The sequence below is a fragment of the Amphibalanus amphitrite genome, unplaced genomic scaffold (assembly GCF_019059575.1).
Source record: "Amphibalanus amphitrite isolate SeventyFive unplaced genomic scaffold, NRLGWU_Aamphi_draft 000041F_arrow, whole genome shotgun sequence".
NCBI classification, from domain to species: domain Eukaryota; kingdom Metazoa; phylum Arthropoda; class Thecostraca; order Balanomorpha; family Balanidae; genus Amphibalanus; species Amphibalanus amphitrite.
This window is the reverse complement of record NW_024881537.1, coordinates 941,960-953,237: the sequence shown is the minus strand read 5'-3', so window position 1 is coordinate 953,237 and position 11,278 is coordinate 941,960. Positions and strand designations below refer to the sequence as shown.

Here is an 11,278-nt window from a genome sequence, read left to right as displayed (position 1 = left end):
CTTGGGAGCGATTGCCGTGGTTCAATGTTTTGCGTCGAAATCGGCCGAACATGACGTCACTCTGACGTCATTTCCGGCCGACCTATAGTAGGTACGAAGTTCAAATTTTGACACAAGGTGTCAAATTGATGCAGCCTAAGGTACTGAAAGTTTGGCGTCGATACGTCAAGCGGTTTGGAAGTTATTGCAGAAAAACGGGAGGGCGGGCTATAAATAGCCCCCCCCCCCCAGTGGGGCGCGGGTTAATCATAGACCACTGACGCTCCACATGGGTCTCAGCTGTATGCACTCAGTGGGCAGCATGGCTGGCTGTCACCCTTCGGCACCGACGGTATGCTCTCATGGAGCACCTCTTGCGTCTCACGAGCGTAATGGCACGATGCCAGTTCCGGCCAGAACATAATTTCGTCTCCACTATGTTTTTCTTCGATGAAGAGGACAAACATCTTGGTCACGCGCTGTTTTCGGTAGATTTGACCACCCAGGGCACCTCCGCTTTGACAGAAGAAGGGCTAAAATACACCTCTTTCGCTGACGGCAAGCCACACAATTATTTTCTACGGAAACTTGTTTTTTTAGTTGAACCGAACATGCTCAGGATCTTCCTGAAGAGGACCCGATCATGGTGTGTCAAAAGTGGAAATAGCCGGTGCGCCGTCTGGCAACCCGGCAGCCCGCCGCCATAGGGAAATTCATGCTTTTTGTCGCTTTTTCGCTCCTTGTGAGTCACTTGATCTAATTAGAGCTTAACTAGGAACGAGGCGGGTCACTTGGACGTATTCAGGAGCCGAATACGGTGTTTTGGAGCCAATACCTGGGAAACCCTACCCGCCCAATGCGATTTTCTAAGAGTCTGCATGCCCAAATTAACGTTGAGCGCGGCCGTTTTCGGTCGGTTTTCCGCGACCTTGTGGCGAAATCGCCTTATTTATTCGAACAGGGTGGGCTAATTCGCTTAACTAGGAATGAGGCGTTGAAGAGAATTCTTCAAGGAATAGAGCTGTGCAAAAATATTTTTTGTATTGTCAAAACTGTATCCGCCCTCGAACGATAAATATTGTTGACCCATCAGAAACATATCCCCTGGAATGCGTTTGGACTTGGCTGGATCTAATATTAGCGAGTATCTGCTAATGCAGTTTCTTGGCTTACACAGTACGCACACAAGCATACATACTTCCTGCCCTTGGTCATTCCTCACTTGAATGAAAATTTTGCTATAATAACTATTCCAAGCAGTTAACAGGTTTTAGTGCAGTGCCAAGTCGGAACCGTTCAGCGCCGCCAGTGTCCCAGGCGGCGCGTAACGGGCGCCGCCGGCCGCCGCGCCGCCGCTCTGGCAGGGTGTTTGACTTCATATCTCTGTCGCTAGAAAAGTTGTGGACCGATTTACTTGATTCTTGCATGAAAAGATCCGCCATTAAATTCTTAGCAGATAACGAAAATTTGACGTCAATTGCACGATCCGCTGCCCATATTGTGGTACTGCCATCTATTGACAAGGCTGGCGAACTAAAGCCGGGCGGCTATTTCCACTTTTGACACACCATGTGTATAAAATCCCTGGTTTTCCAGCCACGGAGTGCCTTACGGTAAACGGTTTACCGAGCTCACGATTTTTTCGTTAAGTTTCGCCACCCCTTTTAACAACGCGTCTTTCTTCTCTGGCTCCGTGTTCACGATTGGCAGGGCAAAACAGCTTATATTGCATATAAACAGAAAGTATTTTTCCCAACCTTTCACCTGGTAGTTGTTGTTTTTACGGGCATCAGGCAATTAATGTTCTATTGACATACAAAGTTTGTGCAAAATTTTAGTGCTCACCCGTTACCAGTAACCAGCATTCGATAGCGCTTCAATCTGTCACCGGCGCAAGGACCGGGCAGGCGTTCCATGTTCGGGCCAAGACTAATCCAAGGCTACCGGGTACATACCTACCGATCCCACTGCGCCAGCTCGGCGACACTAGCGCCACTGCGGCCGGTGCGCTAGGCACTGACTGTTTGTTTTGCCGCTAGGAGATCTTATTCTTAGGCCGACGAAAATTCATTGATTTTAGGACTAAAGTACGTATCGCTAAAGTACGTAGGACAAAAGTACGTATGCAAATGTTCGTACGCAAATATACGTAGGCGATAAAGTTCGTATGCCAAAAGTACGTACGCAAATGCTCGTACGCAAAAGTACGTATGCAAAAGTACGTAGTGTATAAAGTACGTATGCCAAAAGTACGTACGCAAATGTTCGTACGCAAAAGTTCGTATGCAAAAGTACGTAGTGTAAAAAGTACGTATGCCAAAAGTACGTACATTTCGTGTGCCAAAGTACGTAGTGTATAAAGTACCTACGTAAGCTAGAAGTAGGGTACCTATAGTAGTGAAAGTTGAGCCACTTTTTCTTTATTGCTGCTCTGTTGCCATACAACAGGGATTTCATGATAAATTCATATACCAAATAATATAGCTTTGTCCATTTCGCCCATTTACTCATCGAGAAATTTTGCTATGCCTTGTAACAAATGCTCATTAACCCGCGCACCGACGGGGGGGCGGATATCCGCCCCCCCCCTGAGGTTTTTCGCGAATAGCGGGAAAACCGCGGCGCTACGCGCCGCGAAATTTGGTATGACTATAACCTCATCAATTTTACACATGGTGTGCAAGTTTGAACTTCCTATCTTTTAAGGTCAGGTCACCAGGTCACTTTGAATGACCCAACCTAAAGTCACTTTTTTGCAACTTTGTCACCGTGCCAGAGCTACAGTAGATGTCGGAGGCCTTTGAAAGTCGCAGGATATCATTAAGTCATTAGTAGCTACAATTTGTATATCTCGGAATTTTGATATCGGTGACCTAAGGTCAGGTCAATTTCGCGACCTCCCCATTATAAGTCAATGGGGGAAAAATCAACTCCCTGTTTTTACCACTAAAACGGGTCGGAATGGCCCCATGTACCATACATGACTTCATATACGATCAACCTTCACTACCTTGAGGTCTGTTTTGCTGTTGGGCAGCTGTGAGGTCATGTGACGTCATCAAAGGTCACCAAAGGTTTTTGGCCAATAACTCCGTACAGGAACAAGATACAGACGCGTGGATGGTCTCATTGTGTTCAGCTCGTCAAGACGCATCGAATGATATACATGATGACCTCGAGGTCACGTGACCTGAGGTCAACCTTTGACCTTGACCTTTCGAGGTCAACATATATATCATTCGATGCGGATTGACGAGAGGATCACGATGATGCCCTTAGTTTGTTCCTATCTTGACTAATTCGAAAGTTATTCGAGAAAAACTCTCTCCATATCTAGCGCCGCCATTTTGACTTTTTCGACCCCTGTGACGTCATCTTTGACCTGACCTGAAAATGACCTTAGTAAAAATTGTAGATCTTGGCCGTGCGTATCCGATGCCGTTTACCGCTTGTCGCTATCTTGCTTCGTTCTCGAGATCTCAGGGGGGGGGGGCGGTCATCCGCCCCCCCCCCCGTCGGTGCGAAGTTGGCGCAGACCCCCGTCGGTGCGCGGGTTAAATAAAGAATAAGAAAGGTATTACACATTGATCAACTTAGCCCAAGGGTGGGGTACGTACTTAATACCCTACTTACATTTGCTATACGTACTTTTGTCCGTGACGTACTTTTGTCCACACGTAGGGTAGACCGGGGCAAGTCGCCCCGCCGAGGTAAAACGCCTCACCGATGTTTCTCGGAACTGGCAGGGTTCTGGGGAAAGATCCTCTCTTCTGTTAACCCGCGCCCCACTGGGGTCTGCGTATAACACGCCCTACTGGGGGGGGGGGCTATTCATAGCCCCCCTCCTAACTCCGAAACTACTGGGCCGATCGTCAAAATTCAAACGGCGTCTGATAGCCCCGGAAAAACTGTCGAGCAAAACCTAATTTCATTTACCTCGAGGTCACCGATGACGTCACAGGTCAGGTCAAAGTAAAAATTATTAGCATTAGGCTTCTTCACGTTTTGGGCTCTGGCCGCCGTCTTACAAGTCAGATCAGGCTCATTTTTTATTCACACACTCGTGAACAGATGCTCTAGATACTCTGAGGGTACCAAACTTGTACTTCGATTTTCAGGTCAAGGTCATGTCATCACAGGTCACGAAAATATTATATCATCCGTCGGTCACGTGACACATGTTTTATGATCCATTTAGGCCAAAAATTTCGAATTTGATGTCGTCTGTGTCATTCGAGGTCATTTTGAGTCAAATTTAGCTTAGGTCAGGTCACTTTCAGGTCAAAAAAGGACAAATTTGGAAGTTAAAATTTTTCAACAAAAAAGGTGTCTATTGGATGCAGTTTGAGCTCAGGAACACGATGGTGCTATTTATATTGGCGTGCGATGTCAAATTCGTGCTGAAAAATTGATTTGAAAAATTAATAAATGTGAATTTTTTGCAATAATGCGTATAACTTGGCCATTTTTGAAGATATTTAGCTAAAACTTGCTAGAGATAGTCATAATAATACGTTCTATCACATATATTCCGTTTTTTTTCGAAAAGTCAATTTTTTTTGAAAAAATGGAAGAAAAAAAATTTGAATTCTATTATATAAAATTTTCGAATTTTTAAAATTTCGAAAATCCGAGATAGTAGTTTGATAGCGCAGTCTATTCTGAGTCCTCTCATGCAAAGAAATTGGATCTAGCTTAAAAACTGAGCTCTTGGGAGCGATTGCCGTGGTTCAATGTTTTGCGTCGAAATCGGCCGAACATGACGTCACTCTGACGTCATTTCCGGCCGACCTATGGTAGGTACGAAGTTCAAATTTTGACACAAGGTGTCAAATTGATGCAGCCGAAGGTACTGAAAGTTTAGCGTCGATATGCCAAGCGGTTTGGAAGTTATTGCAGAAAAACGGGAGGGGGGCTATAAATAGCCCCCCCCCCCAGTGGGGCGCGGGTTAACCCGGCCGGGCCCGGGGGGTAATTCCAACCACCGCAGCCCGGGGAGGGGCGTTTTTCGCCCCCTGTCTAACTCCGTAAATAAGGGAGCTACGTAAACAAAAGAGATTCCAAACGAAAGTTCCTTACGAGGCGATTCTAAAACACCCAAAATTTTTGACCTCAGGTCAATTTTCAAGGTCAGAGGTCAAGGTCAAAGGCAAAAACCGGCACATATTGTGAGTGATCTCAAAGTGAGCGTTCTAGAGGACGGCAGGATGCATCATAAAACCGGCAACATTGGGTGTCAAACGAAAGAAGAGAATCATCTGAGAATTCCGAAAATGTGCTCAACATCAAAGGTCAAGGTCAAGGTCATGCTCAAAATTGACCTCAAACTTTGCACTTTTTCGTACATCTTGCGTGTCAACTTCCAAGATGTTTCGAAATGTTTTGAGGCTTATCAGGTCCCTATTTGTGGTTCATCTTACGATAGAAGGCTGCTCAAAGATCAAGGTCACAGAAGAGAGTCCTTGCTAGAGGCTATTTCACTGATTCAAGTTAGTAATAACTAATAATAAATAAGACAATTTTGCCATCCGGAGGCTCTAAATAAAGGCTTAGAGGAAAATAGATGCCAGATACGTGATCAGCGGGTAGGAATCCATCATACACGACTTTTGGTGTGTCAAGGTCAACCAAAGGTCATTCGAGGTCACATGAGGTCAACATAAAACTTGTCCTTTTCCAAACAAAATATATATCATTCGACGCGGCTTGACAAGGCAAATGCGATGGTACCACTGCCGTAGCTCTAGGACCATTTTTGTCGAAGTTATTGGCGAAAAGCTAAAACCACAGCTCGGGGTCGTTGACCTGACCTCTGACCTCAGGTCACTAAAACTATTTTTGTATTTTTCTCTAGGTCAAACGCTACACAACCGTGCTTGTAATTTGTCTTTATCTCTAACACTCTATTTTTAGCAGCTATTTGAAGTTCGCGTCTGTGACACCGAAGTTTGCCGTGCAGGGGTCTAGAAAAATCGACTTTGTGACGTCATCAATAGGGCTAGGTCCAAATTTTTTACTTCAGAAGATGTCAAATTGATGGGAGAAACGGTACTGAAAGTTTCGCTTTCCTATCCCTATAAACGTTCGGGAGCTATCGCAAATATTTGCCGGGGGGGGGGGCGAAAAACGCCCCCCGGGCCCGCGAGGGTTAATCTAGTGTATGGGGCTTCTTGCCTCAGGCCGTGGGGCGTTTTGCCTTGGGGTTGGGGCAAATGCCCCATTTGCAGTTGCTTCACAAAGCACTTCCTAGCTGGGAGTCCGACCAAAGTGAATGAATTTGAGAGGTGCACACAGAAAAATATTAACACCGAGCTGGTTTATTTTACACCAAAGTATTTCATGAATATTGTACAGAGACTACAATTACGCCGAATGCACTATTTAAGGTGAGTGGTATTTTCAAAAGAATGATCGTACGCTTCCATAACACATCCCTTCTTTTTTTATCGAAGTAGAAATGAAGGTGGTTAGGTTATCAAACACCGTTGAGGTACAAAAAGTATATCTAGACTATAAAAAATGGGATCAGTTTATGTACACCGAAGAAGGTATTAAAACGACATCAAAGCGGTACGTTTGCACCTTGCGACCTACAATTACCTTGTAAATACTTTTAAAAGACGCCCGTTACTTCTTAAAGGTGTAAAACATCTGTGGAGGTGTTCTCTAAGTAGCTTACGGGGGTTTCCTTTCGCGCATGCGCAAAAGGACGAATGCGCGTCCGCGTTCGCCGCCATTTTTCTCAGTCTGGTCGGCTGAGGCGTGGAGCGCATTGGCAGTGCTCAGATCATGAAGAATCAGTGGTGTTTATCAAATTGTGCGGTGCATATCGTGGAGATTAAGTGGAGAATAGAAGTGGAATGGCGTGACTGCAGACTGCAGATACAGCAGTAACAGGATGACTGAGGCGGAAACGTGGAGGAGGCTAGACTGTTTCGATGCGTCCGGTTGCAGGAGCTTTTTCTGAGTGCGCCTGTCGCGAAGGTAAGCTATAACCCTACTCCGGGAGGGCTCTGGAAGGCTCGGAATCGGGCGGGGGCCTTTTCGACCCCCTTCAAATCTAAAAAACCACTAATCGGAGCGACAAACGGTAAACGGCGTTTGATAGTTTGTTGAAAGACCTACAACTTTGATATATATATTTTTTAGGTCCGGTCAATATTGAGGTCACCAGAGGTCATCAAAAATAAAATGTTTGAAACAGGTACTTCAACTTGTGTAGTGTTAGTGTCGCGCAAGGCCCTATATACCGTGTCGCGCGCGGCCGGCTGGTGATCCACCGGCCGGCCGACCGGTGAACGGCTACCGCCTGAGGCCGCCCACTGGTCACGTGACCGGGCGGTCGGGCGGACGGGGTGCGCCGCGCGGCGGCGAGTAGAATGAGCGGGAGCGCGGAGTCGGGCGAACGCGGTCTGCGGCCGGCTCGCTGCGTTAGGGCCCTTGGTTCTCTGTTTCGGGACTGTCTGTTTGTTTTCGCTAAATCTCATTCTCGTTATTGTATCTTGGCCTAGGTTCTTGCTTTCTTTCCCGTTGAGTACACGCTACACTTGCATGACCTTAAAAGGTCAACTTTAAAATTTGGCCAAAGAAGATCACGCTGGTCGCTGGATACCAATCAAAGCGTCATAACTGCAGGCAAACAGTTTGGTACATTTAGAAGTATTTAGCACCATTCATATCGTGATTTATTAGCTAAAAACCATTGATGACGTCACATGACCTCGGATGACCCTTCCCAGTATCCCTGTCAGTAAATGGCATCTGAGTCATTACAGATCAGATAATCTGTCATAATCCTGAAAGAATCCGATGGTTTTGACTCGTTTACTCAAAGCAGGACGCATTTCAATATTTTTACATAGACTTGTAATGTAAAGATCACGACTCTGGCCCGACCTCAGGTCACAGATATGCAAATTCTTATATATAAAAATTACACATACTGGTACTGTAATCATGACCTGAAGAGAGGAAATCGATCCGTGAAAAACTCTAGCTCTGACGTGCAGATTGCAAACGTTTCTAAGGTGGGGTCAAAAAACCCGCTCTGGTGACCTGACCTGACCTGAAACGTCATTTTTTGCTGAAATTTGCGTAATTAACATTTAGGAAAAGTCACCAAGTATGAGCTGAATACCCCCGCCCGGAATAGGCTCAATAACTGTCAAGACCGTGTTTTTATTTCCGGAGGGTATATGAAAGTAAATTGCGAATCAAGTATCGAATGACTCATCAAAGTACCTAAATAGGCATTACATGAAGGATCGTTAAATGAGCGCGGGTCTTCTGGCTTGTTTCAGAGTCAGCCAAAGCTGTGGGACAGCTTCGTGGACTTATGAGCTGTTGTGATCACGGCCAGCCAAACAGTGGCGAACTCCAACGAGACGGCGTCGAATTGTGATTGATACAGGATAATAATCTCATAAGGGACAATAATGCGGACGCACTCGGTTAGAGTTGTTTTTTTTCTGTTGAAAAAGCAAACCTGAATTTTCTGAAAACTTTCAAAAGCTGTGCTGCATTTCTTAAAGGCCGTTGTCATGATAACAAGATCTTTGTTTGCAGTATAGCACCATGGTGATTTCCTGTTTCGTATTATAGGTTGACTACACCAGTGCCGCAGTGCGAGTCATTATGCGCAGGAAATTACTTTGGGATTAGCGAGTTAGGGGATCACTGAGACAGTAGAATTTAATTTGATTATGTATCGGGTGTTGGATGTTTCCACGTCATTGAGTGTGTTTCACGCGTTGCTGCTGCTTAAGTTTTTGGTGTACCCTTTGTTTAAGGCATTCGAAGACACATGTTCTGTTCCACTTGTTCTGCGTTCTGTTCTAACTCCTACAATAGATGACAAATTGTTTTGTGTTTATTAGCGGATGTCTTATTTTGCAAAACAATCAAAGCTTGAGCTTGTGCATCGCGAGATGCAAAAGTGCTAACTTAGCCGTAAATAGTGATTTTCGATTTCGTTATACTTGGCTTACGACACCAGTGTTTCAAAAATGCGAATAAACATGTCTTGCATTCGTTGAGGCACTTTGTTTGGACATTTGCAGGAAGCTACGGATGTTATGTATCCTGAAATATTAAGATTAGTCAACGGTATTATTTTATTATGCACGTGTTTTAATACCTATAATATGGTTTATAAAAGTAAAATCGTTGTATTAATAGAATCGTAGAAGTATATTTTTAGTAGATGAAAAGTGTTTTCCTAGATATACCATGGGTGTAAAAAAACCTCCTTCAACTGCTCAGATATGTACTATTTGTTGAAAAGGTCTTCTAGGGTGTTTTTTAACCGCGTAAACGGGGTAGCGAAAGGGTAATAGCATACTTTTAAAAAGAGCTTCAGGGTAATTTAACACCGTTAACGTTATATCATGGTGTAGTAAAACACCCAACCCTCCTAACAGTGTTCTATTACCTTCTTCTTGGTGTTCATTTAGAAGCCAATGCGAATAATTTAAGCGGGGAAGGGACTAAAGTAACCTTCCTCAAGTGCTCAGATATGTACTGTGCAATAACACCGCTAACGGTGTCAATATTTCTTTGTGTGTGGAATTTAAAGTAAAATGTCCAAAGAACACACTGAGCACAAATTTGGCCTTCCAGGTCGTGTGAGACAAAAGTAGGTACCTATGTAGCAAAATAAATTATCTGGGGCGTCTTGCCCAAGGCTACCCTACTTTATAGGGTAAGGTGCCTAATTAGCGACCCTTTCCGATTTGCGACCTACCTCCCTACAGAAAAACTGGCAGGAGAAAACGGGGTAAAAACATCGTCAAAAGGTCAACCATACTTTCGTTATCAAATTAAATTATTTTCCGGTCGTCGATGTTTCTGGTGGGACGTTTCCGGTAAGTTTAAATAAAAATGACGAGTTTCTTATCCAAAACGTGTGTGTTTAGGCCCTCTCTAATGAAAAGCGATGCACATTAGGACGATGCACCTTTTTTATTCTGAATCGACATTCCTTTTTTAATTGATTGTTGTTTTCCCATAGTGAATCGCTCAACTGTGCACAGCATGGCGGTTAAAAATGTGTCGCAACTCATATTTCCTATTTGCGCCTGACATGGTCGCAAATAGCTCAAGAAGGGAAAGAAAGGGGAAAAGAGGGAAATGAAAATGAGGTGTTTCTGAAGCTTGCAATGTGTGGCAGGGGATGCCAAATGTCGTCACCGACTGCGGGGGTGCCGAATTCAGCGCGGACCTCGAATATCAAACAAGATAGCCCGCAAAATTTGGGTTTCCGCCTTCTTTTCGCCTTCGGTGCATCACGTGATCAGTTTTTACTTACGTAAATGTGTTGGATAAACGTTCCTGTTCGAGTGATTGAGTGCTTTGCGTATAGGTTACCTTTTTGAGATCATATTTCATCTTTTCAGGCGTCGCATTTTTTACCATTTTTAATATGGGGAAACCCATAGACTTATTAGCGACCCTCCCCGGTCGCTAATCGGTAAGAGTTCCCTATTAGCGTTTTTTTGCAATGGTTTGCCAAAATGCTCACTACAAATAATTTAGTGAATATTGGGGCAGAAAATGACTACATTTAGAAAAATGAACGATCTCTTCGAAAATCAAGCCAGTAACACAGTGGCACCCACAGAGCGTGAGCAATGACGGTTCAAATTAAGGGGGTCGCTAATTAGGCACCTTACCCTACTCTACGTACCTACATTTGCTATACGTAGGCTTTTGTACCTACGTGACGTACTTTTTTGTCCATACGTACTTTATACCCTACGTACTTCTGCGATACGTACTTTTGTCCGTGACGTACTTTTGTCCATACGTACTTTTTACCCAACGTACATTAGCTATACTAATACGTACTTTTGTCCGTGACGTACTTTTGTCCTTGCGTACTTTATACCCTACGTACTTCTACGAACGTACTTTTGTCCCTGACGTACTTTTGTCCATACGTACTTTATATAGTACGTACTTCTGCGATACGTACTTTTGTCCCTGACGTACTTTTGTCCATACGTACTTTATACTGTACGTACTTCTGCGATACGTACTTTTGTCCTTGACGTACTTTTGTCCATACGTACTTTATATTGTACGTACTTCTGCGATACGTACTTTTGTCCCTAACGTACTTTTGTCCATACGTACTTTATACTGTACGTACTTCTGCGATACGTACTCTAATCCTACGTACTTTTGCTTACGTACTTTTGTCCTACGTACTTTAGCGATACGTACTTTTGTCCGTAACCCAAATTCATTCGGTAACCGGACAAAAGATCGTAAAGCAGAAGATCGCGTGGCAGAAGATCGT

The 11,278-nt window shown here is 44.3% G+C and overlaps 1 protein-coding gene across 1 annotated transcript in view; it reads left to right on the top strand.

Moving 5' to 3' along the window:
- The first annotated feature begins 6,808 nt into the window (after positions 1 to 6,808).
- LOC122375663 overlaps positions 6,809 to 11,278 on the top strand; it is an 82,474-nt gene continuing 78,004 nt past the window's right edge. Inside the window, exon 1 of the mRNA XM_043355149.1 lies at positions 6,809 to 6,963. The gene's annotated coding sequence lies outside the window, so the exon portion shown is untranslated. The remainder of the gene's footprint in view (positions 6,964 to 11,278) is intronic.